Raw genomic sequence first — 21,080 nt, 5'->3', positions numbered from 1 at the left:
TTTCATAGCCTTGGTTATCAACAAGTCAACAGCAATTTAATATAAGTTAATATTTTCAGCATGAACGTTAATGTCAAGCATTGTCTTAACCAAGTTGTCTAACAAATTAGATTAGATTATGTATAGACTCAGGTTTCAATAACAAGCATAAGTCATCTTCAGATACTCTGATATTGCAAACTATTTTGCATTTTACTTTTTAAGAACTGCTTGTTAATCGTCCAAGAGGTAAGTTGTTTGCATTTCCATCCGACATTGTTTAAAATATGTGTGATGTGGACAGTTTCTGATCCATTCAAGACATTCATCATATTGATGTCCCCATTCAATTTTGGGGGAGGGGAAGAGAAATAAGCAAAAGAGAGCTGAAATAATAAATTATCCTGTGGTATAATCTTTAAGCTGCGAAAAGCAATACCTTAAGGCCTGCATGCATTATAATTCATTCTGTGCAACCTGGATGGAATGATCATGATGGAAAGGCATCATTAACTTGGCTTGACCAAAAATGAAATAATATATTGTTGCAGCAAGTTGGATAGAGCTGTGTTTGATGTTTACAGGTTGCTGTAGACCATTCATTTAAAAGATGCTGTAGAAATGGCACGGAAATAAGGGGTGGAGGGATGAATAAATCAATTTAGCCTGGGAATTGCTAGTGTGAAAGTTCAACCTGTATCCCAATTATTCAAAAAGGTTCTGTGACATTTTAACCATTTCATAGATAGTGGCATGTCATAAGCATCAGCCTATTTCATCTCATGCATGATATGGATTCATCCTGTAGTTCAGCCACCACCTTTTAAAATGGGAGCCATGAGTAACAAGTTGAATCAGTGTCAATACCTTGGAATCGAGGAGGTCAAGTTTAAATTTCTAAACCATATTCACTATCTGTTAGAAACTTCCTGTGATTTCAGATGTCTAGGAGATTCCCGGAGATAGGTTGTAAAGCACTAGAAAGTTGCTATTTCTGTATAAATATTCTCTATTTGTGGCTGTAGGAATATTGAAGTCTTTCCAGTCCACTATATCAAGTTCTAAGAAGAGATATCTGAACATCAGTTTTCAGACAGATTGTTATTATTGATAAGTCATGTAAGATGCTTTGCCATGACTAGTAGTCATACTGGTACGATTACTTTCAGTAGTAATTAAGATATATCAGAAAGTGTCAGCATTTGCATTTGTGACTGGAAGAATGTTGTGGCATCAATGTTTGATTTGTAAAGATGATTTTTCAGTCAATAGCCAATAGTACCATCTATACTGAGATTAGATTAAACTATTGGCTATTGACTGAAAAATCATCTTTACAAATCAAATATTGATGCCACAACATTCTTACTGAGAATACTGAATTTATACTGAGATTGGGACACAGGTGGCGCCGTGGTCCAAACCACTGAGCCTCTTGGGCTTGCCAATCGGAGGGTTGGCGGTTCAAATGCATGCAACGGGGTGAGCTCCTGTTGCTCTGCCCCAGCTCCTGCCAACCTAGCAGCTTGAAAGCACGCCAGTGCAAGTAGATAAATAGGTACCGCTGTGGCAGGAAGGTAAACGACATTTCTGTGCGCTATGGCACTTATCACAGTGTTCTGTTGCGCCAAAAGTGGTTTAGTCATGCTGGTCACATGACCCGGAAAGCTGTCTGTGGACAAACGTCGGCTCCCTTGGCCTGAAAGCGAGATGAGCGCCACATCCTATAGTTGCCTTTGACTGGACTTAACTGTCCAAGGGTCCTTTCTTTACCTTTTAACTTACTGAGATTATTATAATGTTATACTGAATTTATTACTATATCTCTATCAGGAATATTTTAGCTGTTAAGTTGCTATTTCACTTAAAAATAAAATTATGACAGTATTGATATGGGTGAAGGTACACCAAAAGATATACACAAAGATCAGACAGTGAGGATATGAGACAAATAGAAACCGAAATAATTCACTAGGTATACCTTGGAGTATGTAGTCAGAAAGGACCACCACTTGTTGCTAACAGCTGCTGGGGCTGCAAGTGGGGAACTTACAGGTTTGAACTCTGCTACTTCCTGTAGTGAGCTACTCAGAGATGCAGATCAAAGGGCTATGTTTTTGGACTACAATTCCCATCATTTCTGACGGATGGCCATGCTACCTGAGGAGTCCAACAACATTGAGGAAGGATAGTAAGATATTAATAGAGCATCAGCTTTGCGTGCAGAAGATTCAAACCCTGGCATCTCCAGGTAGAGCTAGGATTGTCCTCTCTCTGAAATCCTGGAGAGCCTCTGCCAGTCAGACACAGTATAGACTGAGCTTGATGAACCAATGGCCGAATTTGGAATAAGGCAGCTGCTTGGTAGACTCCCTTCAGGCCCTGGTGCCATGGATTCATGCCCTCTGGTATGCATCCTTGCTAGTGTCCTGGGCTGCCAATATTCCTGCACCCCAATTCCAAACAAATGTGTTTCGTTGGGGTAAGTTGTCAAAATATTTCTGGGCAAAACAAAAACAAAGAAACACAATGATACATTTACCATCAAGATCACCTGGAGTTTTAAAATGCATTTGTTGGAAACCTGCCACAATGGACTATCGATCTGCTTGCATGAAAAGCATACATAGGCAACTAAGGTTGAACTTGCCTTAGAAAAGGAGGCATGTTTGAGAACATCCATGACATGACGTGATTCCAGTACTTTGTTTTACCAAGCTTCTTGTTAATTTGAGATTGTGTTTAGTGTGTCTGTCACTATAAAGCACAACAACATTTAGGCTGTATGGCCATTTACCCAGGGGAAAGTTAGGGCCCTCAGATAGAGGTTAAGCATGGCAATCCTCTGGAATGCACTCTCCTTTGAAAATTAGCTTGATTTGAGTTGAATATGTACGCTTTTCATGTACAGAACTCAAAAATCCATTGTTGCAGGGTTTTCAAAGGAGTCCCTTTTTTTTAACAACCTCCCACGGCTGAAGACTAAGCAGGAAACTACAGTACATCATTCATCAAACAATGTGGAACAAATTACACATGCCCTCATTAGCAATTACCTGAGAAACCTTCCTTCAGCCTACTTTACGCAATAATGACAGCTAATAATGGGTTCCATGACATGGCTGACCTATGAATGACTTCACACAAAGCTGTTCGGTAACCTTTAAAAACATAATTATACCTGCCTTTCCAGTGTACACTATTATTTCAGTGAATGTGAAGCACACAGATCTTGCTATGCATGCCACTTGAATTGGTGGTTATCTTGAATTCTGATAAAACTCACAGTATGTCCACTATGCATAGGTTTGAGCCTCAGATCAGTAGAAGATGCATAGGCACTTCATACTTTCTAGACCTTGTCCAAAGTACACAAGGATGGGACCTTGTTCAGTCACCTCCCAACATACATTCGTTTAAGCAGCCAAAGGAAAACCTGAAGTCCAACATGATGATCAGTTAAGGAAAATGTAAATGTAACAACTATAATTGAAGTAAATGTAGCAACTATAATTGAAAATATATATCTGTGTTTGACACCAGTAAGCGCAGTAATGACGTACAGTAGAGCAGAAATGGGAGACCCATGTGGCTGCTGGACTACAGCTCCTATCATCCATGGCCTTTGATAGCACTGGCTGGAGCTGATGAGAGGTGGAGCCCCACATCATCTGATGAAGCACATGTTTTTCTACCCATGGTATATAGAGCAATGGGGATATCATCAGTGCAAAGGCAAAGGAACATAAGAAGATCCCTGGTACCTCAGACCAAAGTCTGCAAAGCCCAGCATTCTTTCTTCAAGCCGATCATGGGAATCTCACATTCAGATGTGTAACTAGGGGTTGGTGAAACTGGACCCCACTGGTGGCACAGGCCCAGTGTGTGTGTGTGCACGCGCACAAACAAAAATAACCCCACATCTCAGACAATGGAGAGTATGCTCTGCTGCTGTCACTGTGAGAGAAGCTTCCCGTCTCGCACCATGGTACAAAAAATAAATAAAAATGCCCTTCTTTCTTGCCTTGCCCTTACTCCAGATGTTTCAAGTACTTGGGTTGCATAAAATATAGTAGTTTGTAATGTGGCTATTGCAGTAAATAATTTTTTTTTTCCTGGGTGGAAGCCCAACCAATACAGCTCCCTGTGAAGGGTGCATGGGACACTAGGTATACCTCTGTCCACATATAGGACATGAGCACAATAGCTCTCTTGTGATCCTTTACAACTGGTATTCAGAGTGACGCTGCCTCTGATACTGAAGGTAATATAGCCATCATCACTAGTAGCCACTGATGAGCAGGTAAGGTGGTAGAAGTCCAAAATATACTTTAACACATGAGAACACTCCAATGTATTAAATTCCCCTTGCTGGTCCTGGAACACACGACACAAAAATATCAGTTTTGATCAGAGAGTGCAAGTAATCTGATGAGTCTCTTGAATGACTTCAAAGAATGTAATTTCAAAATGTTGTGATGCAGTATCAAAAGAACATGGAATGTGTGCTTCCCCCACCCTTATATTTAGAACCAAACTTCATTTGCTTTTTCAATCAGCCAGCCTGACACTTCTTCTCCAGCTAAACCCAGCAGTGTGAGCATATGCCCCAGTCTCCCCCATCCACATGCACACTATTCATTCCTCTTAAAAGTCTTTTAACAAGGCCTACACTTAAATATTCTCTTTTTGGATCCAGTAGGAGCCTTCAAAGCCGATTATCTTGAAAAGGCTATATGAATCTATAGTGAAATATTTATGGTAACTTGTCACCAGCACCTTCATATTGCAATATTTCTTTTTGTTGTCCATCCTTCTTCCTCTGCTTAATGACAGTATTCCAGTGGTAGTGAAGAAGTCCATGTGCTGGTAATGATGCTCCACTACCCATGTGATTGGGATATAAGATGGTTCCTGTCATTTTCCTTTCACTCAAAGATGAAGGTGGGTAAAAAGGACTGTCTACTTAAGTATTTATAGGCAGTGTTTATTTTTCCATAACAACAGTGATAACAGCCTGACACATGCCAGGAATATTATTGAAGCAAATTTGCACATTATCTAGAATGGGGAAAAATTATACTGAATAATTCATCTTGCTCTAGCCAGTGGTGTGGCGCTTTGGAGTAATTATTGTGTATAATGACATCACTTATTCTCTCCTTTCTACAAAGTGGGCTGTATGCAACATTGTCTACTAGTGCAAGGGATCTTGTGCTAGTGATGGGTAAATTTTGATGTTTAAATGTTGCACAACAGAGGAATCAAATACAATGGTCGCACAAGCAGAAACTTGTTGAGCAACGGATTGCACAATCTATTGTGCAACAAAGTAATCAGCAACCTGCTTATGCATTTGTGTGTGTGTGCGTGCGTGCAACAATGACGTTCTACTTGTGCAAAACATTTCACTAGCAGGATCAGTTTACCACTCTGTGACTTTAACTTAGTGCTTCATTGGATTCCACCTCTGAAATGTAACTTATGTCCTTGTCATTTGCAGTGATTTTAGCACAACTCTTGAGAAAAAAACTTCAATAAATGGTGGGCTTTCTGTAGGGTGAAGTGTTGTCATGATTCAATAAATAAATAACAGAAATGGCCATTTCCATTGGTCTGCCTCCACATGGGTGATCTCACTGTGTAGTATGTTGGGATGCTCCTAAGTACATTATTGTGAAGTCAAACCATTTTCTTACATTATTTCAGCACAGAGTTTGAGCAACTGCACAGGAACAAGTTCAGACTGAGTAAAGTATTTTCTGGGGAACATTTTCAGTGTAGGGTGGGGAAAAGAGTTTTTATGGACTTGGGTGAGGGCAAAGTGTTTCTTCAAAGATAATAAAAAGTGTACACTTTCCTGACTGTTCACTAATGTTTACAGCTTTCTCAGCTAAATGCTTCCATACCGTATTTTAAAATTTTAACTTCAGTCCTCTTTGTAGAAACAACGACATTGTCGCATAAAATAACTTTTGGCCATGTGATGATGTCACATTGTAAAAAGCAAAGTGAATTGAGAGCAGGGGCAAGAAGAATGATGGTTTGAAGTAAAAACTGAATTGAAGTAAAAAGAGAATTCCAAAGGAGGTCGCAAAATGAGGTCTGGCTATGTGACGATGTCACAGAAGGGGGAAATGAAGGTACATAAGAGTGAAGGCAAAAAGAGTGCTACTTTGAAGGAGCTGGGCAAAAGCTGCCACCAGCTGATTTACAGAGATAATTGCAATAGAGCTCAAAGCAGAGCATGATAGCGAGGTACACGGAAGGTCTTAGTTTTCCTGAACATCTCTCGGGGGCATCTTCTCTTTTCTCTGCTCCCCACTGCAACAACCATAAAAAGCTTTTTTTTAAGGTGCTGATTAGGAAGATAAAGCCATAATGGAATGGTTATTATTGGGCCTCTTAGCACACAATTCTTTCATAATTTCATCTCTTTTGCTCAATGATGCCAGAGAGAGAGAGAGAGAGAAACTTAACTCAAAGCTAAATGTATGCTTTTGGGCAGCATCGTGGCTTTCCTGAAAGCCACTTTCCCTTATTGTGAACTTGACTAAAACACAATGGTGAGTAACTGTTCTGCTTTTCTTACTAGGTCTAAATTGAGCCGCTTCTGAAATAAGCAATAAGAGAATGTCAAGTCTTAAGTGAAAGCAAGTCCCTGAAGAGTGATTTGAAGGTATAGTCTGCTATTAGAGGAAGCCAGATATTAGACATAATAGTAGAGATACCTTTTGAAAGTCTAGGAATGTCTCAATATTTGTGTCCATGTGTGTCGAAGAAAAGTAGAGTTTTTGAAAGGGTTGCACATAATGGGTTGATCTCAGTGAAAAATGTGGGGGCGGGGGACGATGACACACAGGCTAGAATTACCTGGAGGCCTTTGCAGAATCTGTTTCTTGTCACATCTGCTCTTGAAATTCCCATATCTCCCAGGGAAAAAAAAAGTTCCATCTGGGTTTCTTCGAGTTTGCCCAGTAGAACCCCAGATCATGTTTTAATCTTTAATCAATAGTGTATCTTGCCTTCTGGGAGTGTGAATCAGATGTGCAAACTGCAAATGCACAAGAACAGCTGCTGGGAGGCTTGGCTAGTTTTGGATAAGAGCAGCGAAGAAGTCTTTGCTTCCTGGGAGAAGTTATTTCTCCATTAACTGAATGTTACTTAGAGCTTTCATATGCTTGATGGTACCTTTCTGAGTAGGCCCATCCTTCCTTCCTTCCTTCCTTCCTTCCTTCCTTCCTTCCTTCCTTCCTTCTATTTCTCTCGCTCTCTCTTTCTTTGTGCGTGCATATGAGAGAGAGAGAGAGAGAGAGAGAGAGTGCACAGATGGAAATATTTCAGAGGGAGGGGGTATTGTTTGAAGTTTCTTGATTATTTCACTCAAGCGAATGACCACATTTGCCTCTGTTTTAACTGTAGCTCCTGATATTATTTTGGTTTTTAACCAGGGCCACATTCCCTTTCAGGCAATCTTCAAACAGCCACCAAACAAACAAACAAACAAATTTGTATACCTGTATTCAACTATAGTTCTCAGGGTGGTTCATAGCATATAAATAAGAGATAAAAAGATAAAATAAATGCCTGTACAGTAGTGGGTGGGGCCGAGGCAAAAGGTGGTGGAACTACTAACACAGATCTTAATGTGTACCGCATTGGTATTGGAGGCTAATTTCTGCACATGCTTACTCACCCTTCTCTGTCCTCCATCCAGACAAGTAAGAGGCCTAAATCCAGGGCACCTTTCAGTCAGGCAAACATACTCAGGAACATATATTCCTTTGATAATGCAATCGCTCCCACAGAACTTACAAGTGCACCTCCGCAAAATTTGCTTTAGGTACAGTAAGGGGGTGATTTTAGTAACAATTTTAACATACTGTGGAGGAGTCATATGTAGTGGCTGCATTGAAATGAGCACTATTGTGCTCATGCCCAACTTGTGGGCTTCCCATAGGCATCTAGGTGGCCGTTGTTGAAACAGAACGCTCAACCAGATCGGTCTCTAGTCTGATCAGGCAGGGATCTTTTCTTATGTTTTGTAAAGCTCCATATTATTGCTGCCAAAATGTAACCACCAATGTGCAACCGTGTTATGGAGAAGCATCATTTGAACACTTTGGGCATCTTTTTTTCATGAGAATAGGGAAACTGTTGTTGGAACTCACTTTAAAGTGTGCATTATGTCAGTGTAAAGCAGCCTAACTGGCTTCAGTGCAGCCCATTGCTTTACTTTGAGCCATGTCTTACCAACAATCTCTTTCCAATAATTGTGCTTGTCCCCATAAAGTCAAAGAATTCAAGAGAAGCAAGGGAGGGGGTGCTGGATACTGACCCCCCCTTGCCGCTTCCGTAGGAAAAGGGGTGTGGTTTAAACAACCTGGTCACCACGCCTCTTCCCATTGTCCCCTGCTCCTTTCCCTGCAAGGGTTCAGGTGAGTGCAAAACGCCTTGGGGTGCAGCAAGCTTTGGGGAGGGGCTGGGGGGAGGATGCAATGCTAGGGATGCAATTCCTAGGGAAAGAAAGTGGCCACGTGTTCAGTTATGGAAAACTTAATAAATATTACATACAAAAATAAATAAATAAAATAAATACTCAATGACCTGCCTTTCAAGTAAGTGGAAAGCCATTTCCGACCTGGGAGGAGAGGGGGTTGCGGGCTAATCCCTCCCCCACACACTCGGGGGCCGGCCTTTGCCCCCGCGTGAACAGGGAATCCCCGGGCGTGACTCCGACCCGGCCCGCGAATCAGCGGGTCGGGGAGGTGGGGCCTAGCCTATTTAAGGCCAGGCACGCCCAGGGACCGCCCTCTTTTCCCCTTTCCAGCCGTGAGGTTTTCCCATCCCACCCACCCTGAGGTTAGGCTCCCTGAGGTAAGGCTAGCTATGACCTTGCTATGGACTTTGGTTGGTCGCCGCAAGGGGCCTGGTAGGAATTTTTTCCAACTTGGCGCATTTTGAGCCTTTTGGTTTTTTTGCCTACCTCGTAGCAAATGTCACAACTTCCGCGGTATTGGCGGTTAGGCATTGGCAGGGGTTAATTGTTATGCAAATGAATGGGGGGGAAGGAAGCGCCATCACCTTCCCCCCAATGAAAGGGGTAGTCCGGTAGAGGACTCCGGGGGGCGTTGCCTTGTCCAAAACCTAGGGAGGTAAGGGCCTCTGGCACGCCCCCGAGCGGTGACACCCGTGGGATCCTAGTTGGCGTACTTCAACAGGACTCCCACGGCTTGTGGACAACCCTTCCCGGTCCCCATGCCGGGTAGTCGATAGGAGCCAATGCCTAAAGCCAATACCTTTCAATTCTGTAATCAATAAAGTTGTGGCCTTTTATGCCCATTAACCTTAAATAATGTGTCCAGTGTCTTCATTTCACATGGGGGAGGGGACTTGCCACGCAAATGAAGCAGCTGGTTGCCATGGTGAAATTATGATGACACTGTTACTCTGTAGTGGCAGTGCTGAAGTCCTAAATCAGATTCAAGGGAGGATTTGCCCCCAAGGCCCTGCCTACCAGTTAACAGTGACCTAAAGTTTTCGAGTAAAACATGAAATGGTGCACACGCTACATCTTGTTCGTGTGCTTATCACGCATGTCCAAAGTCCGTTTTGGGGGCCTGCCCCTTTCCCTTCAAGGGTTCAGGTGAGTGCAAAATACCTACTATAAACGCATGCAGAAAGACAAACGTATTTTATCACTCTACTTCCCATGTTAATCACAACACTATACAACACAATACAATAAAAATACCTTTATTGGCATTTCAAGTTAAGACATTCCAAAATGGCTTGAGATACAAAGTCTTTCTTCTTCCTGTTTCCTGTTTCCAAGAGATTTGAATGGGGAAATCCTTTCGATTCTTCAATAATAAGAGGCAATGGGGTGAGGGAGGCCAGGGCCACATCCACACCATTTAACGCACTATGAAGCCACTTTAAACACTCATGGCTAAACACCCCCAAAGACTCTGGGAGCTATAGTTGGAAAAGGGTGCCAAGAGTTGTTAGGGGACCCCGTTCCCTGCCAAGAAGGGAACCCTATCTCTACCCCTACCCCTACCCCTGACGCTCACCCTAACTCTAGCCCTAACACTAACCTTTAAGCCTTAACTAGAGCTACAATTCCCAGAGTTCCCTGGCAAAAAGGGAACCCTAACCCTAATCCTAACCCTGCCCCCTAACTAGAGCTACAATTCCCAGAGTTCCCTGCCAAGGGAACCCCAACCCTACCCCTGCCCCCGACGCTAACCCTAATTCTAACCCTTAGCCTTAATTAGAGCTACAATTCCCAGGGTTCCCTGGCAAGAAGGGAACCCTAACCCTAACCCTAACCCTGCCCCTAACTAGAGCTACAATTCCCAGAGTTCCCTGGCAAAAAGGGAACCCCAACCCTACCCCTGCTCCTGACGCTAACCCTAACTCTAACCCTTAACTAGAGCTACAATTCCCAGAGTTCCCTGGCAAGAAGGAACCCTACCCCTACCCCTACCCCTACCCCTACCCCTACCCCTACCCTACCCCAACCCCTACCCTACCCCTAGTCCTAATACTTAACCACCATAACAAGTCTCCGTCCCCTTAACCACCTACAGTTCCCAGAATCCCTGAGGGGAAGCCATTCCTGTTTAAAGCATCTTCATAGCACTTTCAATGGACGGTGCGCCTAATGTGGCCTAATGTTTCCTCCCTCATTTTCTTCTCTCTCCCCACTGCCCCATCACTTGCAATGCAGCAGGTGTCCGCCTGCAGTCTCCCTTCAAAGCTCCTTCTCTCAGGTATGGCCACGGCCTTGTCCATTGCTCACTGCCAGTATTTCACGTTCACTTCTTCTTCCTGTTTCCTGTTTCCAAGAGATTTGAATGGGGAAATCCTTTCGATTCTTCAATAATAAGAGGCAGTGGGGTGAGGGAGGCCAGGGCCACATCCACACCATTTAACGCGCTATGAAGCCACTTTAAACACTCATGGCTAAACACCCCCAAAGACTCTGGGAGCTATAGTTGGAAAAGGGTGCCAAGAGTTGTTAGGGGACCCCGTTCCCTGCCAAGAAGGGAACCCTATCTCTACCCCTACCCCTACCCCTGACGCTCACCCTAACTCTAGTCCTAACACTAACCTTTAAGCCTTAACTAGAGCTACAATTCCCAGAGTTCCCTGGCAAAAAGGGAACCCTAACCCTAATCCTAACCCTGCCCCCTAACTAGAGCTACAATTCCCAGAGTTCCCTGCCAAGGGAACCCCAACCCTACCCCTGCCCCTGCCCCTGACGCTAACCCTAACTCTAACCCTTAGCCTTAATTAGAGCTACAATTCCCAGGGTTCCCTGGCAAGAAGGGAACCCTAACCCTAACCCTAACCCTGTCCCTAACTAGAGCTACAATTCCCAGAGTTCCCTGGCAAAAAGGGAACCCCAACCCTACCCCTGCTCCTGACGCTAACCCTAACTCTAACCCTTAACTAGAGCTACAATTCCCAGAGTTCCCTGGCAAGAAGGAACCCTACCCCTACCCCTACCCCAACCCCTACCCTACCCCTAGTCCTAATACTTAACCACCATAACAAGTCTCCGTCCCCTTAACCACCTACAGTTCCCAGAATCCCTGAGGGGAAGCCATTCCTGTTTAAAGCATCTTCATAGCACTTTCAATGGACGGTGCGCCTAATGTGGCCTAATGTTTCCTCCCTCATTTTCTTCTCTCTCCCCACTGCCCCATCACTTGCAATGCAGCAGGTGTCCGCCTGCAGTCTCCCTTCAAAGCTCCTTCTCTCAGGTATGGCCACGGCCTTGTCCATTGCTCACTGCCAGTATTTCACGTTCACTTCTCCAATGTAAATAGGGATGTCCTGCGGTTCTCTTGATGACTTTGAAGGCTGGACTTGGGGGAAACCTCACCAGCTCCAAACATCCCTGTAAGGCAAAGGCAAACAGGTGAGTGGGATAGCCAACACCCGACAGCGTCCCCCCAGATTCCTCCTCTGTTTGGCTGCCTGTTAACAAACAAGGCTTCCAAACCAGTTTACATCCATCTCAGCCAGCGTAGCCTCGCAACATCCACTAGCTTGAATGCAAACTCTTCCAACAACCATCCACCAGCTGCAACCACGTCAGGTCCATTGCCAGACATCAACCAGCTTCAGAGCTGAGTGTCAGTTGCCTTCAAGTAGCGATCCCACCAGCAACTAAACTTTGTACTTACCTTCTCCTTTCTCCACAGCATCTCAGCACCGGGTGATTGCCTCCTTCCGCTTGCCAGCTTGCAAACAGGGGCAGGAGACCACCAGGGCCACAGCATCCCAGAGCCGGGCGATTGCCTCCTTCCACCTGTCAGCTTGCCGCCACGGGACAGGAGACCGCCTGGGCTGAGTGCCACCGAGCTGCCCATTTCTCTCTGGGGAGGGCAACTGCCGAGGCTTGCGCCTTGGCCCACATTTATACCCGCTCAGCAGCCAAATGTTTTTGTCACATCACAATCAACCCACGGACAATGGCAGCAGCTGGGGAGGCATCACCATCACTCCCTCAGCCCTCACAATGGTGAGCACAGCTCAGCAGCCAACACACACACACAAGTTGTGCCAATATCTGTGAAGGTCACACCGGAAACCCAAAGGGGCAGGAGGGGGACATTTTTCAGCCCAGTGGTTACATTTCCCTCCACACAACACTAGTCAAATGCACAAATGAACAGAGCAATGAAAGCAAGCCTTATCTTTGCGCAGGAAGTTGTTCAAGGAATGACATGCAGAGAGAAAGTTAGCATCTCAGGAAAAAAAACACTTTTTCATCAGTCAATCAATCAATCAATCAATCATTTATTGTACCAGTTACAGATAGGTAGCCGTGTTGGTCTGCCATAATCAAAATTTAAAAAATAAAAAAAATCCTTCCAGTAGCACCTTTAAGACCAACTAAGTTAGTTCTTGGTATGAGCTTTCGTGTGCAAGCACTGGAAGGATTTTTTTATTTTCATTTATTGTATTTGACTAAAACCCATTATAAATCCAGTTACAAAAGCACCAAACCCAATGACCCAAACTATAGCTCCCAGATTCTTGGGGGGAAGAAGCCAGGTTGATGCCATGTGAACTCAGCGATGTGTCAAGTGATGGCTGCATACTACCTCCAGGTTCAGAGGCGGCATATTTCTGTATATCAGTTTCTGAGAATCACGAGGGCTGTGGTGGTCAGATTCTGCTTGCAATTTTTGCACAGGCATCTGTGAGAATGGGATGCTGAACTTCGGCCACTGGCCTGATCCAGGCAGCTTTCTTATGTTACAAAGGAAGACTTCCAAGAGAATACTTTTAATGTAGCACTCCAAGAAATGCTGCAAGTTTCAGAAAGTCACATAATGCACTCCAAAATCAGAAATTTTGAAACCATTTCAGCACTGTGTCATTTTACTTTCTCCCTGCATCTCTTATCTGAACTATGTACTTGCAGTTTCTTTGAGTATGTTTTTTTTCCAATTTAATTTTATTTGGTAGCCATTTCTCCCTTTCTGAGGAAGGAACAAAAACATTTGTAGTTCTCAGTGTCCCTGACTTAAGAGTCTGACTCGTCTTCCCTGCCTACCAAGCGCTCACTGGCTGGTGTGCCTTTCCACTGTAGGGAGATCAGAAGAGGACCAATTCATTAAGCCTAAGCAGCCACCAGCTTGGGTAGGGTTCTTGGCAGGGAACAGGGGGTCTCCTAACAACTCTTGGCACCCTTTTCCAACTATAGCTCCCAGAGTCTTTGGGGGTGTTTAAGCCATGAGTGTTTAAAGCGGCTTCATAGCGCGTTAAATGGTTTGGATGTGGCCCTGGCCTCCCTCACCCCACTACCTCTTATTATAGAGGAATCGAAAGGATTTCCCCATTCAAATCTCTTAGAAACAGGAAACAGGAAGAAGAAAGACTTTCTATCTCATGCCATTTTGAAATGCTTTAACTTGAAATGCCAATAAAGGTTATTGTATTGTACTGTATTGTTTTGTGTTGTGTTGTATTAGGATTAACATGGGAAATGGAATAGTAAAATGTCAATGAGGTGAACACAATACTTCTGTAAACTGGCATGCCCCTTCTTGTGGGTGTGGAAGCAACTTGTGGCTGGACAAGCAACTTTATAAGATGTGTTTTTCCTGATGAAGATGTGCCTGATCTTGGCTTACCCCATTTGCAAAATCCTTAAGCTAAGACTCCAATACTTTGGCCACCTCATGAGAAGAGAAGACTCCCTGGAAAAGACCCTGATGTTGGGAAAGATGGAGGGCACAAGGAGAAGGGGACGACAGAGGACGAGATGGTTGGACAGTGTTCTCGAAGCTACCAGCATGAATTTGACCAAACTGCGGGAGGCAGTGGAAGACAGGAGTGCCTGGCGTGCTCTGGTCCATGGGGTCACGAAGAGTTGGGACACGACTAAATGACTAAACAACCAATAATAAAAAGATTTCCTAATTCACTCATTTTGTCCAGATCACTTTATTTAAAAGGATCCAGAGACCTTAAGTCAAAGGAACCAGTTAGTTATCTCTCACAGAGGGCAAAATAAATAAATAATACCAATCCCTCAACTGTCGAAACAAACAGTCTTGCAGCACTGTACAAACTAACAGATTATGGAAAACTTTTTTTAAATGGGAGGGTCAGGGGGCCTTGGTGGGTGCTAAGGAGGGCTTCTGAGGGTGCCATGGAGTCCACATGCCACGCGCGTCACAAGGGAGGGGGGTAGTCTGTATCATTTCTTTATTAACAAATGCTCTCCCCCTTGAGGCCTAGTTTCCTCAGCCCTGTCTATGTATGGTCTCCTGTGATCTCACAAACAAGACACAGCAGCTGAGGGGGAAGAGGCAGTTTCTTATTCTAGAATTTGAAACACAGGAGGGCAGGAGGGGGACATTTTTCAGCCCAGTGTTTACATTTCCCTCCACACAACACTAGTCAAATGCACAAATGAACAGAGCAATGAAAGCAAGCCTTATCTTTGCGCAGGAAGCTTTTCAAGGAATGACATGCAGAGAGAAAGCACCAAACCCAAGTAAACCTAATAAAAATATATATACGTTGTCCTGGAATGCAGGAAACTCAGCTGAAATTTAGGAAACGTTTGTCTTTCTGCATGTGTTCATAGTATCCATACTGCTATTGGGAATACTCAAAATGGGAGGGGGGCCCTCAGCTGCACGCCCACCTCCCTTCATTCTCCCTCCCCCACCTGCCCAGCAGCTTCCCTGCCTGCTGTCTCCCCCTCCATCATCCCACTGGCATTGCATCCTCCCCTTGCCCCCCCAGCTTGCTGCGCACCAAGGCGTTTTGCACTCACCTGAACCCTTGCGGGGAAAGGGGCAGGGCACAATGGGAAGGGGCGGGGCGACCGAGCTACTTAAACAACACCCCTTTTCCAACGGAAGCACCATGGGGGGTGGTCCTCCGAGAGAAAACAACAACAGAACAGAACAAAGAACAAAGAAGACGGAAGTGGCGCACAGTTCCTTCTGTTCCCTCGCTTCCAAAGAATGGAATGTCAACACACAAAGCATGTGATCCAGTAGTCACACACACTCTGCAGCACTGAAACTCCGGACATCCAGCACCCCCTTCTCTGCTTCTCTTGAACTCTTTGACTGTAACCCTGTCCAATCTTTTTTCAAAGAGGGCCAGATTTGATGAAGTGAAGGGCCGTGAGGGCCGCCGAAACAGCCAACCCAAGTTGTTAACCTTTTTTTAGGGTTGAATTTGTTGAGGGGTTTTCTATATTCTTAGATGCTCTTTTCTATATTCTTAGATGCTTGGTAACTGGCTGTGGATCATCAAGTCAATTTCCATGGGAAAGAAAGTGGCCACGTGTTCAGTTATGGAAAACTTAATAAATATTTCATACAAAAATAAATAAATAAAATAAATACTCAATGACCTGCCTTTCAAGTAAGTGGAAATGAAGCAGCTGGTTGCCATGGTGAAATTATGATGACACTGTTACTCTGTAGTGGCAGTGCTGAAGTCCTAAGTCAGATTCAAGGGGGGATTTGCCCCCAAGGCCCTGCCTACCAGTTAACAGTGACCTAAAGTTTTCCAGTAAAACATGAAATGGTGCACACGCTACATCTTGTTCGTGAGCTTATCACGCATGTCCAAAGTCTGTTTTGGGGGCCTAATCCAGCCCACTGGTCGGTTTAATCCGGCCCCTGTGGCAGTTTATTTATTTCCTGGGGTAAAATCCTAAAAAAACAACCCCTCAACAAATTCAACCCTAAAAAAAGGTTAACAACTTGGGTTGCCAGTTTACAGAAGTATTGTGTTCACCTCATTGACATTTTACTATTCCATTTCCCATGTTAATCCTAATACAACACAACACAAAACAATACAGTACAATACAATAACCTTTATTGGCATTTCAAGTTAAAGCATTTCAAAATGGCATGAGATAGAAAGTCTTTCTTCTTCCTGTTTCCTGTTTCTAAGAGATTTGAATGGGGAAATTCTTTCGATTCCTCTATAATAAGAGGTAGTGGGGTGAGGGAGGCCAGGGCCACATCCAAACCATTTAACGCGCTATGAAGCCGCTTAAACACTCATGGCTTAAACACCCCCAAAGACTCTGGGAGCTATAGTTGGAAAAGGGTGCCAAGAGTTGTTAGGAGACCCCCTGTTCCCTGCCAAGAACCCTACCCAAGCTGGTGGCTGCTTAGGCTTAATGAATTGGTCCTCTTCTGATCTCCCTACAGTGGAAAGGCACACCAGCCAGTGAGCGCTTGGTAGGCAGGGAAGACGAGTCAGACTCTTAAGTCAGGGACACTGAGAACTACAAATGTTTTTGTTCCTTCCTCAGAAAGGGAGAAATGGCTACCAAATAAAATTAAATTGGAAAAAAAAACATACTCAAAGAAACTGCAAGTACATAGTTCAGATAAGAGATGCAGGGAGAAAGTAAAATGACACAGTGCTGAAATGGTTTCAAAATTTCTGATTTTGGAGTGCATTATGTGACTTTCTGAAACTTGCAGCATTTCTTGGAGTGCTACATTAAAAGTATTCTCTTGGAAGTCTTCCTTTGTAACATAAGAAAGCTGCCTGGATCAGGCCAGTGGCCGAAGTTCAGCATCCCATTCTCACAGATGCCTGTGCAAAAATTGCAAGCAGAATCTGACCACCACAGCCCTCGTGATTCTCAGAAACTGATATACAGAAATATGCCGCCCTTGAACCTGGAGGTAGTATGCAGCCATCACTTGACACATCGCTGAGTTCACATGGCATCCACCTGGCTTCTTCCCCCAAGAATCTGGGAGCCATAGTTTGGGTCATTGGGTTTGGTGCTTTTGTAACTGGATTTATAATGGGTTTTAGTCAAATACAATAAATGATTGATTGATTGATTGATTGATTGACTGACTGATGAAAAAGTGTTTTTTTCCTGAGATGCTAACTTTCTCTCTGCATGTCATTCCTTGAACAACTTCCTGCGCAAAGATAAGGCTTCCTTTCATTGCTCTGTTCATTTGTGTATTGGACTAGTGTTGTGTGGAGGGAAATGTAACCACTGGGCTGAAAAATGTCCCCCTCCTGCCCCTTTGGGTTTCCGGTGTGACCTTCACAGATATTGGCACAACTTGTGTGTGTGTGTTGGCTGCTGAGCTGTGCTCACCATTGTGAGGGCTGAGGGAGTGATGGTGATGCCTCCCCAGCTGCTGCCATTGTCCGTGGGTTGATTGTGATGTGACAAAAACATTTGGCTGCTGAGCGGGTATAAATGTGGGCCAAGGCACAAGCCTCAGCAGTTGCCCTCCCCAGAGAGAAATGGGCAGCTCGGTGGCACTCAGCCCAGGCGGTCTCCTGTCCTGTGGCGGAAAGCTGGCAGGTGGAAGGAGGCAATCGCCCGGCTCTGGGATGCTGTGGCCCTGGTGGTCTCCCGCCCCGTGCTGGCAAGCTGGCAAGCGGAAGGAGGCAATCACCCGGTGCTGAGATGCTGTGGAGAAAGGAGAAGGTAAGTACAAAGTTTAGTTGCTGGTGGGATCGCTACTTGAAGGCAACTGACACTCAGCTCTGAAGCTGGTTGATGTATGGCAATGGACCTGACGTGGTTGCAGCTGGTGGATGGTTGTTGGAAGAGTTTGCATTCAAGCTAGTGGATGTTGCGAGGCTACGCTGGCTGAGATGGATGTAAACTGGTTTGGAAGCCTTGTTTGTTAACAGGCAGCCAAACAGAGGAGGAATCTGGGGGGACGCTGTCGGGTGTTGGCTATCCCACTCACCTGTTTGCCTTTGCCTTACAGGGATGTTTGGAGCTGGTGAGGTTTTCCCCAAGTCCAGCCTTCAAAGTCATCAAGAGAACCGCAGGACATCCCTATTTACATTGGAGAAGTGAACGTGAAATACTGGCAGTGAGCAATGGACAAGGCCATGGCCATACCTGAGAGAAGGAGCTTTGAAGGGAGACTGCAGGCGGACACCTGCTGCATTGCAAGTGATGGGGCAGTGGGGAGAGAGAAGAAAATGAGGGAGGAAACATTAGGCCACATTAGGCGCACCGTCCATTGAAAGTGCTATGAAGATGCTTTAAACAGGAATGGCTTCCCCTCAGGGATTCTGGGAACTGTAGGTGGTTAAGGGGACGGAGACTTGTTATGGTGGTTAAGTATTAGGACTAGGGGTAGGGTAGGGGTTGGGGTAGGGGTAGGGGTAGGGTTCCTTCTTGCCAGGGAACTCTGGGAATTGTAGCTCTAGTTAAGGGTTAGAGTTAGGGTTAGCGTCAGGAGCAGGGGTAGGGTTGGGGTTCCCTTTTTGCCAGGGAACTCTGGGAATTGTAGCTCTAGTTAGGGGCAGGGTTAGGGTTAGGGTTAGGGTTCCCTTCTTGCCAGGGAACCCTGGGAATTGTAGCTCTAATTAAGGCTAAGGGTTAGAATTAGGGTTAGCGTCAGGGGCAGGGGTAGGGTTGGGGTTCCCTTGGCAGGGAACTCTGGGAATTGTAGCTCTAGTTAGGGGGCAGGGTTAGGATTAGGGTTAGGGTTCCCTTTTTGCCAGGGAACTCTGGGAATTGTAGCTCTAGTTAAGGCTTAAAGGTTAGTGTTAGGGCTAGAGTTAGGGTGAGCGTCAGGGGTAGGGGTAGGGGTAGAGATAGGGTTCCCTTCTTGGCAGGGAACGGGGTCCCCTAACAACTCTTGGCACCCTTTTCCAACTATAGCTCCCAGAGTCTTTGGGGGTGTTTAGCCATGAGTGTTTAAAGTGGCTTCATAGCGCGTTAAATGGTGTGGATGTGGCCCTGGCCTCCCTCACCCCACTGCCTCTTATTATTGAAGAATCGAAAGGATTTCCCCATTCAAATCTCTTGGAAACAGGAAACAGGAAGAAGAAGTGAACGTGAAATACTGGCAGTGAGCAATGGACAAGGCCGTGGCCATACCTGAGAGAAGGAGCTTTGAAGGGAGACTGCAGGCGGACACCTGCTGCATTGCAAGTGATGGGGCAGTGGGGAGAGAGAAGAAAATGAGGGAGGAAACATTAGGCCACATTAGGTCCATTGAAAGTGCTATGAAGATGCTTTAAACAGGAATGGCTTCCCCTCAGGGATTCTGGGAACTGTAGGTGGTTAAGGGGACGGAGACTTGTTATGGTGGTTAAGTATTAGGACTAGGGGTAGGGTAGGGGTTGGGGTAGGGGTAGGGGTAGGGTAGGGGTAGGGGTAGGGGTAGGGGTAGGGGTAGGGGTAGGGTTCCTTCTTGCCAGGGAACTCTGGGAATTGTAGCTCTAGTTAAGGGTTAGAGTTAGGGTTAGCGTCAGGAGCAGGGGTAGGGTTGGGGTTCCCTTTTTGCCAGGGAACTCTGGGAATTGTAGCTCTAGTTAGGGGCAGGGTTAGGGTTAGGGTTCCCTTCTTGCCAGGGAACCCTGGGAATTGTAGCTCTAATTAAGGCTAAGGGTTAGAATTAGGGTTAGCGTCAGGGGCAGGGGTAGGGTTGGGGTTCCCTTGGCAGGGAACTCTGGGAATTGTAGCTCTAGTTAGGGGGCAGGGTTAGGGTTAGGGTTCCCTTCTTGCCAGGGAACCCTGGGAATTGTAGCTCTATTTAAGGCTAAGGGTTAGAATTAGGGTTAGCATCAGGGGCAGGGGTAGGGTTGGGGTTCCCTTGGCAGGGAACTCTGGGAATTGTAGCTCTAGTTAGGGGCAGGGTTAGGGTTAGGGTTCCCTTCTTGCCAGGGAACCCTGGGAATTGTAGCTCTAATTAAGGCTAAGGGTTAGAATTAGGGTTAGCGTCAGGGGCAGGGGTAGGGTTGGGGTTCCCTTGGCAGGGAACTCTGGGAATTGTAGCTCTAGTTAGGGGGCAGGGTTAGGATTAGGGTTAGGGTTCCCTTTTTGCCAGGGAACTCTGGGAATTGTAGCTCTAGTTAAGGCTCTAGTAAAGGTTAGTGTTAGGGCTAGAGTTAGGGTGAGCGTCAGGGGTAGGGGTAGAGGTAGGGTTCCCTTCTTGGCAGGGAACGGGGTCCCCTAACAACTCTTGGCACCCTTTTCCAACTATAGCTCCCAGAGTCTTTGGGGGTGTTTAGCCATGAGTGTTTAAAGTGGCTTCATAGCGCGTTAAATGGTGTGGATGTGGCCCTGGCCTCCGTCACCCCACTGCCTCTTATTATTGAAGAATCGAAAGGATTTCCCCATTCAAATCTCTTGGAAACAGGAAACAGGAAGAAGAAAGACTTTGTATCTCAAGCCATTTTGGAATGTCTTAACTTGAAATGCCAATAAAGGTTTTTTATTGTATTGTGTTGTATAGTGTTGTGATTAACATGGGAAGTAGAGTGATAAAATATCTTGTCTTTCTGCATGCGTTTATAGTAGGCATTTTGCACTCACCTGAACCCTTGAAGGGAAAGGGGCAGGCCCCCAAAACGGACTTTGGACATGCGTGATAAGCACACGAACAAGATGTAGCGTGTGCACCATTTCATGTTTTACTGGAAAACTTTAGGTCACTGTTAACTGGTAGGCAGGGCCTTGGGGGCAAATCCTCCCTTAAATCTGATTTAGGACTTCAGCACTGCCACTACAGAGTAACAGTGTCATCATAATTTCACCATGGCAACCAGCTGCTTCATTTGCGTGGCAAGTCCCCTCCCCCATG

The 21,080-nt window shown here is 45.3% G+C and overlaps 1 long non-coding RNA gene across 1 annotated transcript in view; it reads left to right on the top strand.

Annotated features, from left to right (window-relative positions):
• LOC308468368 overlaps positions 1-21,080 on the top strand; it is a 56,635-nt gene that overhangs the window by 23,478 nt on the left and 12,077 nt on the right. Inside the window, exon 2 of the long non-coding RNA XR_013981599.1 lies at positions 6,575-6,658. This is a non-coding gene — a long non-coding RNA (uncharacterized lncRNA). The remainder of the gene's footprint in view (positions 1-6,574; positions 6,659-21,080) is intronic.

Source organism: Podarcis pityusensis, assembly GCF_964106645.2.
Source record: "Podarcis pityusensis genome assembly, chromosome: Z".
In the NCBI taxonomy this organism is placed as follows: domain Eukaryota; kingdom Metazoa; phylum Chordata; class Lepidosauria; order Squamata; family Lacertidae; genus Podarcis; species Podarcis pityusensis.
Note: the sequence above shows the minus strand (reverse complement) of the source record. Positions and strands in the feature narration are given on the sequence as shown.